Below are 11,806 nucleotides of genomic sequence, written 5' to 3'. Positions count from 1 at the left end.
GTAAAGATACTATTATTTGATTTAATATTTTTATTATTTGTATCTGTGTATGTCTGTGTGTTGTTGATGTACACCATGCCTGTATGAATGTGGATGGTTTAGAAATCGCATATTTTTATCCAAACTAAATAATTTGAAGATAATATGCTATTTATAATTGATAAAGGTACTAACATTTTTTCATAACAAAGTTTCATAACACTTATAGCACTCATAGCAACATAAGTTTTGCAATAATTCATGGCAAATTGGCCAAGACCTTCTCCTGTGACATATACTCACTTGAACTTTTTAAAAAAGTCAGGTCCTGAACACCATAAGTAGTTTGCAATTAATAAAAGGTAAAAATAATACACGACACTGCTTGGCAACAGAGACAGCACTATGTTACGGTCATCATCATGGCTATAATGCTCATCCACCAAAAATATAACTAAAACTGGGAAAAACACTATGATTACACACCGGTACACATGATCTGTTGTCCAGCACTAGTTTCCATCAGTCTTTTTGTTCAGTTACTTTAAGATTTAATCCTAGTCAGTATATTGTAATGACTTTTTTCAAAACCTAAAAGTGACGTGTTTGTGCCTATATCGTAATGATTGGTCTAAGTTATGTTTTGGGGCCATTCATTCAAGAAAACCACTATGGCTGGTGTATTTTGGCCTAGTATGTCAGCTATTGCTGCTTAAAGCTCATATGTTCTCATTTTGAGAGAATATTAGCTGAAAGTTGCATTTGTACTCATTGTCTTTTTTTCGGCTTAGAACTATTTCTAAACGTTTTATTTCATCTAATGGAATAATACAAAGAATAGCTTGCTGCTGTGTAAACACTTGTGGATGTCTTTGGATTTGTTTCAAGATTACGTGAAACACTTTAATTAATTAGTTGTGGCATTTTGTGACTTTGTAAATGTAACTTGCTGGTATCATCTAATTGCTATCTTTGTTATTATCTTAATTACTTATTATGTATTGTGATACTAAGGAATTTGAGGTAAATCTGATTGTATTTTGTTTTATTACTTTCAATACTGATTTTTTTTTTCAATGTTTCATAAGTAAACCAGGTTTGCACTTAACAAATGTGTCCATTTCTCTTCCACCAGTAACCCTGACAATATGACATAGCTTACCAAATCAGGCTGGCTGAACAAAGGTGAACATTTGACAAGATTTTTCATTCCAAGTATGGAAGCCCTGAAGGGTATGATGAAAAAAAATTAAAGTGCTTTCCAGAGCCTGAGTTCCACTTTATTTATTTTTTCTGCCAGACAAACATTTGTTTCTTGAGCCACTTGTACAATTTCTACATTTCTAAATCAGCTAAAATTTCATGATCACAATAGCCTTGTTAAAAAGTTCTTCACCTCTCGCACGTCATTTAGAGAACGGATTCTTCAAAGCAGTGGTTCTCAAACCAGTCCTCAGTCATCCTCAGATGACAACATTTCTGCACTATCTCTAGGCAAAAATGCAGACCATCTGGGCTGGTTTACAAACTACTGCTTTAAACAACCTGAATTTGAACGGTTCCTTAGGGAACCAAATTCGGTCCCTTTATAGTATGTAGCGAACACTGGCTGAAACGAACACTGGCCGAAACATGACCTCAAGTTGAAAGGATCCCAGGAAAACTCATTGATATGCATGCTCGACTATCAACTTTATCTAATTTCACGAGTGATGATGCTTGTATTTGTATACTCAGTTACTTAAAGTGTATTCATCCTTTCTTTGTCAGACGTTAGGAATGTGTGGGATAAATGTCTGAAGTTACCGAAATAACCATTTAAAGTAGTGATTTTAGACCACTATGCACCTAGGTTTTCTTGTCACTTATTTTATTTAGCCTTCTATATCTTTACTCTTCTCATTTACTTAATTGTCATTTGAAGTAATGATTTTACTGTGTTGAAAGTTCCTGCAATGAAAAGACACCCAAGGATTATCTATAAAATTGTTTCTGCCTTTGCCATAGTTGTTCTCAGATAATGTGGGTAGAAACTGCACGTAGATACCTAAATGTTAGGTTTGTAGGTTATGGATTTTAGTAACCTAAGTGATCTGAAAACTGTTTTGTTCAATCGAATTAAACTTTTAAACCTAGAAGGAACAAAGGAGGGAGTTCCCTGGTAGGACAGAGAAACCCCCACCAATCAGGACCAAGAATTAGGAATAGCTAATTATCCGTTAGGTGAGAGAACCTATCAACACCTGGGTTCCACCCCTGAAGGGAAGGGCCTCCAGCTGAACAAAACCAGAGTGCACCGCAAAATTTGGGAGTTCCTGCGTTCACAACAAGTTTCTAAGTTTGTGCCGGCCTAGGTCAGAAAGACAGGTCAGAAGTATTAGGACGCTAAACTATCAGATCTGAAACCTTTGTTTGTTTGCGTGTTCGCCTACACACCTTAAGTTTGAACCACCCTCAGAGAAGGAAGGTGGATATTTCTTGTCTGGCGAGTGAGAATATATCCATAACTTTCGATTCTGCTAAAGAGAGGTAGTTAGCTAAATTGGTACCACCAGCCTCAGAACCCTGATTGCAACCTGAACCTCGCCAGCGGAGTGGGAGCGGTTCGGACGCCACGGAGACCCAGCATCGCACCCAGAGCCACGCACTGATCTGTGAACAGATCGACCCTCGAAAGGCCGCCCAAGCTCCACCGTCAGACGGCCACGAGACGCCTCCGCCCAATCACTGACGGGAAGGCGCGTGCACGCACGGAGATGCAGCATCCACGGCCAGCGAGGAGAGGAACCACCGCGTGAGCTCCAGCCTTCGATCGAGTCTGTCCTGAGACAACCCCGCCTGAAGTCAGCCCCCGACTCCAACATAAGCTGGAACCATCAATTTGCAGTCAGGGCCCTGACGCCAGTTTATTTAATAAGAGAACTTTTAATAGGCACATCCAGCCATATAGTTCTTCCCGACCAGGCTTAGATTAATTGTCTAGAGGCTCTGCCAAGCGACTCCCCAAACCACACTGCCTCATACCATTTAGCCGTGAATCACTCTAACTTACTCGAGCTATTTTGTCTTTCATTACTATCACTTTGTTTTGTGTTGTTTTCTGGTTTTATTTTCTATTGTTTATCATTGAATGTAGTCCAAAAGTAGTTTAAAATTTAGCCAATAAATTCTCTTTTCTGAAGCATCCTTGGTGCGAGCGTTTCTCTCTTGCCCTGGTCTGTAGACTTCAAATAAATCCGGGTTACCTCACACCCTCACATAAGGTTCCAGCAATAATAATATTAAAAATTGCAAAACCCGTTACAAGTATCATTCCATAGAACCAATTAGCAATTTATATATTTTACTCTTTATTTTATTTTTCAATTTATTGCAGCCATATCTCCAATTTGTGGATCATCATCACTGGGAAGCATGCACTGCAGAATGTTCCTGATGGAACAACAGCATCCTGATGCTGAGTTTAGTCCCCGTATTTGCACAATGGATGCAGGCAGAGCTGCCAAGTTCTCTAACTGTCAAGAAAAGTAACCTCCAAAGACTTCAAGGTCATTGCTGAAGCAGGATACATTCAGCAACAGTGTTCTAAAGTAAAAGTAAAATTATGGCCTCTTCTGTGTAATCCTTACTGGGCATTTGAGTGTCCAGTGAGTCAAGAGAGGACAGATTGAGGTTCACATCATCTTTGCATAGAATCAGTGCTCCTGCCTTGGACTGACAGTATAGCCATTCAGCTGTTCCCATGCAAAGCCTTCAACTTCCAGTACATCCCAGAGTTTCCCTATGAAACAGTCTGTTCCTCCTGAAGATTTGAAGGGATGATAATAATCCTGGGATTTTCATAGATGATCTGCAGGATCTTGTTATATTTTAGGCCCACGTGAAAGTAATGTTCAGATGTTCCAATTAGCAGAATCCTTGAGATTAAATGATCTGAAGGTGGAGTCTGGAGAAATCCCTGCCCACACTTAGAGAGAGAGAGAGAGAGAGAGAAAGAAGAGAGCATAACTGTGACTTTTTATATTTATTAATGAAAATCTTCTATTTCAGACCTAGCTAGACTAATAGAGGCATCGCTGTCATTTTTAAGGCGCCGCAGCTACCAGGGTCAACTGGTTTATTGTACCAGACTGTATTACTGTACCATTACGTTGTTTAATACACTCAAGTAAGGAGCAAAAAGTGACTCACTTACAGTGTCTCAAAAAAGTTTGCATGTGTCTGGAGCACAAAAAAAAAAATTAAAGAAAAAAGAGAACATTAAGAGAGAAAAGCTTAAAGACAGATGTGTGTTTAGGTTTGTTTTTTGTGTTGTTAACATTATGCCATTTGATTTGGTCCAAGAATTTTGTTCAAATGCTGCTGCACTCCACACCAGCTTTCTCTGCAGGTCTGGAGGGGAGTTTGCTAATACTCTATTCAATAAAGCTAACCTCCTTACTACAGATAACCTGGTGAAAATATAGTGTGTAATCTCACTGCTTATCATTCAATCTAACTAGCTCATAGTACCAACTATGAATGTAATGAAAATGAAATGACTCACAAACAGAGGGAAACAGGTAGGGGTGGGAATCTCTAGGCACCCCACGATTCAATTCGATTACGATTCAGAGGCTGCGATGCGATTATAAAACGATTATCAAGCATCTCGGTGCACCTTTTTTTTCTATACAGGATTTCTATTTTCCTACTGTCTGAGGACATGGCAAAGTATTTTCAATGATCCATAATGCGTTTATGTCTAATATCTTTTATTAATAAATCAAATGGAAATGATGTGGCAAGTGAACTAGAAGGCTCTCATTCACTGCTGTTGCTTGGAGCTCACGAGACACTGCTACAACAAATCTGTGATAAAATGCTCAGTTAAGGTGACATAGGATCCGGTGGCCATGCAGCACAGTTACAGCCGTTCTACCCGTTTTCTTTAGTGATTTTATAACTTTGGTTTTGGTCTCGTTGTCGAGACGGGACATGTGCAACGTAGTGCGAAAGCCTTGGTTCGCAACGTCTGAGAACATAGCAACGAAGGAAAAGAGAAAGACAGACAAACATTTGGAGACTAGCGGACTTATTCGCGTTACAAGCAGCGCAGTTGGTTTCCTGGTACGTTAAATCTGCAACGAGAGACTGTCAAACACTAAAAAGTGGTGAAGCTGAAGTCGCTTCTCTTTCGAATTTACCCGTTCCACCTTAAATAGTGTCGCGCTTACGTACCGGCGCCTCAGTCAGAATTTCGAATGAGAAGCTGGACAATAAGAAGCAACTTCAGCCTCGTAAAACAGTCAAACTTTGAGAGACATTTTACAAGAAACTATTCAACTTTTGAGGAAAAGTTTTCTGGCGGAGATGGAAGAAAAGCGGCTGTAGCTGAGCTAAAGCTTAAAGCAGAACACAGTAAGTCCGCGTTTTCATTTATATTGTTTAGTCTATACCAGAACATCAACACACACTGAGACATACTGGGCATTAAATATTGTGGCTCCCAAGGTGGTTTGATTTTTGTTGAAAGGACAAAATGTCTCTTCTTATCATTTGGGTTGTGACTCCCGATCTAACCTGGCTTTAATGCAGAGGGAGCCGGTCGGACTTCTCACTCATCCAGTAGTGTTTTGTTGTGTGTCGCCACAGACTGTCCGGGCGCTGCACTTCCGCACTTCCAAGTTCCGCCTTTTGCGTTCCGTCAACATTACGTTATAAATTAAATATTTAGAAAATCGATTTTTGACATTTATGAATCGATTCAGAATCGTTCACGTCCGCATCACGATGCATCTAAGATTTCGATTTTTACCTGTACCCCTAGAAACAGGTGTGTTTGAAATCACACAGGTTTACCACACAGACCAATCTAAAGCTGACATTTTTAGACAGACAGACACAACATTCTGCCCTCTGTCACTGTAAGGGGTGGATTATAAAAGTCATTCAGGCTCATCTTTTGAGCAAAATGTAAAATATATGCTGAAAGCTAAACAGTGATTGGAGGGCTGAGGAAAATGGGTGCACTCTAGTCACACTCTTGTCCTGTAGTACAGCACACAGCTTGTGTTGTATACCAGATGCTGTACTGGTGCAGTATGTTCTATACATTATATACTAACACAGTATGTGATATATATATATATATATATATATATATATATATATATATATATATATATACAGTGATTTTTACATTTATACCTAGAAAAAATTAAGTTTAAGAATTAAAAAAATAAAAAACAAAGAAAAGTTATTACAAGTAAAATAAAGAAGGCATTTTAAGATCTGTACTATTTAAGTCACTTAAATAGTACAGAATGTTAAGGCTTAACCATGCTAAGGCTTTTGTACAAAAAGGTCGGATTTAGATATTCATTTCTCTTCCAGTGAAGCTCTTGTTCAGATGACTCTCAGGATCTGTTCTGCTCATCAGAGGCTTTTTCACACATTTCATCAAGGCAAAGGAAAGACATACCAAACACTAAGAAATGCTGAAATTTGTGTAAATATTTTAATATTCTATTTTTTACTTGTACTTGAGTTAAAGTAGAGATACCCAAGGTAAAATATTACTCCAGTAAAAGTAGAAGTTCCTCCCTTTAGACCTCCACATGAGTAAAAGTACAAAAGTATTTGCCTTCAAATGTACTTAAGTATCAGAAGTAAAGGTACTAAAAGATTAATTATGGCTCTGATGTCCTATTATCATTTTTGTAACAAGACTCTTACTTTATCAACTCAGTTTAGGTGAAAATATTCCAGTGTCTCTCTTGGTAAACCAGTCTTTTAATAGAATGTTATTAATTAGTGACGCTGATGTCTAAAATTATCATAAGCACAAAACACTGAAGGCAAACAGTTTCCATCAGGTAGAACTGAGTGGCTCTGAAATCACTTTTTACAAACAAGCAAAGTTTCAGTTTAAGATTTATTTGCAACTTAGTTACAAATTTAATAAAAACTTTAAACTCAGGTTCACAAATGAGTTTCCTTTACTAAACTACATCTGTAGGTCTCTGTTCATAAACATAAACTAGACAAAACTAATTTGCTGAAATAGTGTTTGTATAAATTCAGAAAAAAGACACATCAGTCTCTGCATATGTGTACATATTTCTATATTGTGGTCTATTAACACAAAGTTAGGTTAGTTCATCATTTATGTTGAATAGACTCTCCCAAAGTTTAACGCTTCTGCACTGATGTTGAACCGTGTGCTGCACTGGGTCGGTATGACCAACAGGTCAAAACAAGCTCAAAACTAAGTGACCGCTGTGCCCTGATTGGTGTTTCACGCTTCTTTCATTTTGACATGTTACGTTTTTATACACACATAAACCAAAAGGAACGACAGGTTTCTCATAATGTAGTGGAGTAAAAAGTGAGATATTTGACTATGAAATGTAGTGGAGTGAAAGTAAAAAGTCACCCAAAATGGAAATACTTCAATACAGATACACGAAAAAACTACTTAAGTACAGTAACGAATTACGTTTACCTTGTTCCTGTCCACCACTGCAAGGCACAAACAGAGAACAGCTCATATAAAGCCCAGTGATTAGGGAGAAATGAGTAACAGGTGAATGGGTGATGGCCTCAATACTGAGGCACAAGAGACCTCTGTAGGCGAGTCTAAAGTTACTATTGTGGAGATGTAACGTTTTGTCCTGACAGCACTGATATGTACATAAATGTGTAAATCTTGTAAATTTCAGCACAAAGGGATTTCAGACAGTGACAATTTCTTATCTTTTTGTTTAATTTTATAAAAAAAAAAACATGCACTATACAATACATATACATTGGCTGGTAACTTCATTAAGTCAACCTCCTTGCTTCTACATTCATTGTCCATTTTATTAGCTCCACTGACCATATAGTTCACTCTGTAGTTCTACAGTTACAGACTGTAGTCCACTCCCACAGGACCCCCACCAAGCAGGTACTATTTGGGTTGTGGATCATTCTCACTGCAGGGACACTGATGTTCTTCTGACCTTATTCCTTGTTCATGTTGCTCTGCTGTTATTGCTTGTGATTTGGTATCGACCAGAGGAGGATGGGTTTCCCTTTTGAGTCTTGCTTCCTCTCAAGGTTTCTTCCTCTTCCTCATTCCTTGGCACTGTCGCCATTGGCGACGCTCATGGGGGCACGGACCCGGATTTTTCTGTAAAGCTGCTTTGTGACCAAACCTGTAGTAAAAAGCCCTATATAAATATACTTTGACTTGACTATCGACCGCATAAATCTACATTTATTGAATACTTACAATCATCTGTCATACAGGAGTTTAAACAGTAGATGTCAGCTGTGTCTGCTGTTCCTCTTGATTAGAGTTACCATTTGCCATTCTATCAGGATCACTGGTGGCATTAAAGTTCTCCATACTGCCATGTACAGACCCACCACTGCTGGCCCCAACTGGAAAGCAAAAATATCATTGCTCGACTTGTTTAAACGTACAGGAAAGTGAATTATTCTGGAATCTGGAAAACTCCAATTTGTAATTCAACAAAATGTTCTTAATTTACTGCTGCACAAAAAAGTACAACAGATTTAAAGACTCTGAAGTATTTTCCAAAAAAAAAAAAAACATAGACTTTTCTCTATGATGAACATGAAAGCATCATTAGTAAATGCTACAGTCCACAGATGGTAAACAGGTGGTCTGGAGAGAAATTTCAAGAGGCTGAAGAAGCACTAGAGTTAATTTTAATGTTTTCATTGCTGTTTCATCTACCATTCGTTCCCTTTTCAAAAGAAAGAGTCATTAAAGCCACAGCACAGCTGAGTTACAATGGACAAACAATCATTAATGCCAAAAATTAGCAGCTCAAATGCTTTTAAAGTGAAATGTTATTACCAGCATCAGGACTACCAGCTATAGACCCTGGAGGGGAATTTAGCAAAATATGGATTAAAACAAGTAAAGAAGAGTGTAACGAGGAGAAGGAGCTAACTGCACTGATTCCCACAAAGAATTAATATTTGTATTTACTTAAAATAATTTTAATAAGTACAGCACAGAAAAAAGCAGCATAGCTGCCAGTGCCGACTAGCATAAAAATAAAAACAAGCAGTAAAGACATCTCAATGTGTAGTTTAGAGTTACTCAGTGCTGATATCAAAATTAAAGTCAAATGACTAAATGATTCTCACCTGCTTGTCTGTGCTGCATGCAATCCATCAAAGCAATCAAAGGCAAAAAGAATATTTTATACACAATGTACTATAAATGTATAACAGTTGTAACATTCTGCCTTGCCCTGCCTTGACTTCCTGTGGTTCTGTCTGTGTCTGCCTTTGTTTATCCTCCCTTACCATGTGCTTTGTTGTTGTTTTGCTCTGTGTGTCCTCAACTGTCTCTCTCAAAAATCTGAATTAAATCCTTAATCTACATATATGTTATTGTAATCAAGTTAGATTACTAACTTAGATTGCTAATTTTTATTCCAGCTCTATGTAGTTTCCACGTGATTTTGTTTCATTTTCTTATTGTATTTTTTAACCTTTGGTCCAAAATTGTTACTTTTTGTAAATTTTACATATTTTTAAGAAAAGTTGATGTTCTAATTTGATCATTTCTCTTGAAATGATAGAATAGGCCAATCACCATCAACATTTTGATTATCACCTTACACACAAAACGCACAGAGGGCGTGTTCTGTCTAGGAGAATCCAATACATTTCATTTCTGTATACTTCCAACACACACACAAACACCTATTCCCCACACATTTACTGGATAGTTGATTAGTGTTATATTCAGGCCTTTTAAGAACAGCCATGTATATGGTAATGTACATGCTTTAGACTCTCACTAACAATTCCAGCCAAGCTCCAGCCACCAATGGTCCACAGAATACACCACCTCTCCTCCCCAGCAGTGAACAAACTGTCCCTGACAAGTCTGATGGCACGTCATCCAGGTGCAAGGGATTTTTGCCTCAGTGCTCCTTGTACTTTGCTCACCATTACGCTGCCCTGACTTCAGAAGCTGCTAAAATAGCAACTGTCATATCACTTCTCACTGATAGGGCCCTGGTTTGGGCCACTGCAGTATGGGAGAGAGGTGGTGAGGAGAGGCCATCCTATGACCACTTTCCCTCACTTTTTCATTTTGTCTTGGACCATCCGGAGGACAGAAAGGCAGGTGGCGAGTGTGCAAGGTCCTCATTCTGCACAATGTGAGAATGTACTTGAATTCCAAACTATTTGTGCTTCGAATATTTGGAAGGAGCCAGCTCTCATCACCTTATTGTGCAAGGGATTAAGGGAGGGCATCCAAACTACCCTGCCAAGATGACAAACTTTCCATGGATGACCTCATGAGCCGTCCACCTTGAGGACCTGCTTCAAGAAAAAACACTGCCCGGCTTATCTTTCTGTACTCAAGCCAGTCAGAATGGAGCCCCCTCCAGAACCCATGCAGCTGAGCATCACCTGTCCTCTTCCCAGTGAGAGGCACTGCAGCAAACAGATGGATCTCTGCCCGTACTTTTGAGACAACAACAATGAAATGGAATTCTGCCCTTCCAGACCTATCTGAGATCCCATTCCATCTCCCCAGGAGAGACAGTTCTCCAGCTCAGGGATAAGTCCATTTTCTTCTCTCACTTTAAACTTATGGTGCCTGTCACTATCCACTGCCCCAGATCTCCTGTGTCCACAGCCCTCCTCAATTGAGGAGCCACCAGAAACTTCACTGATAAAGAGGGAGTCAAACCTCTCAGCATCCACTGCCATCCTCTGCAATCTCCCATCACCATCCAGGCAGTGGACAACCAAATTGTGGTAAAAGGAACTGTAGCCCACATTACTGATCCTATTAGTTTAATGGCTGGGGCCATACACCAGGAGTCAATACCCTTTTAATAACCCCAACTTCTGTATACTAAGTCTTTTTAGGTTCTCCCCTGGTTAAGAGAACACAACCCTTCCATTTGCTGGCGAACTAATGAAATTACCTCCTGGTCCTCCCAAGGCACTCATACATACATGAAACTCCCTTATGCCTCCACCACTGAAGAGAGCCCTATCATGCCCCTGCAGCCTATCACAACCTTTCAGAAGACTAAGGCCACTACATTACACCTCATCATCCTGTTGGTTGTGCTAACAAACTTGTTGTAGGAGCTATCCCACCTAGAACTAAAGGTTTCTCCTTTCCACAGCAGATGTTCAGGCAATGGAGGACTGAAAGTGCAGTTTCAGTTTGATATAAGTATCCCTTTCGTTCCCGCAGCCATAGAACAGCTTAGAGTTGCAAAGTGCTTCATCAAACTTGATTTACATTGTGCTTATAACCTGATCCGCATTAGAGAGAGAAATGAGTGAAAGATGGCATTCAGCACTGCAAGGGGCCATTTTGAATATTTAGTTGTGCCATATGGGCCATCTATCCCCTGTCTGTTTTCCAGTCATTCACTAATGACATCCTTAGGAACATGACTGACTTTTTCCTAGTAGTTTACATTGATTGATCCTCATTTATTCCCAGAATGTAAGCAAACATGTAACCCATTATAAAATAAGTATTATGCAGGCTTCTTGACAAACAACTTTGTGAAAAGGCTGAGAAATGTCAATTTCACTAGATTACTGTCTCATTTCAAGGATATGTATTAGGTCCAGGTGGGGTGCACATGGAGACAGCAGTCAAATCATGGCCCAAACCTCAAAATGTAAAAGAGCCACAGCAATTGCTTGGCTTTGCAAACTTTTACTGCCCTCATTCACAACTTCAGCTGAAGAACCATCTCTTTTTTTCTAATGGACCATACAAATCTCAAACACATCAGGACAGCAAAGAGACTCAATCTAAGACAAGCACAGTGAG

The sequence above is a fragment of the Colossoma macropomum genome, unplaced genomic scaffold (assembly GCF_904425465.1).
Source record: "Colossoma macropomum unplaced genomic scaffold, Colossoma_macropomum, whole genome shotgun sequence".
Lineage (NCBI taxonomy): Eukaryota > Metazoa > Chordata > Actinopteri > Characiformes > Serrasalmidae > Colossoma > Colossoma macropomum.
The sequence above is the reverse complement of the archived record's forward strand: the minus strand, read 5'-3'. Positions refer to the sequence as shown.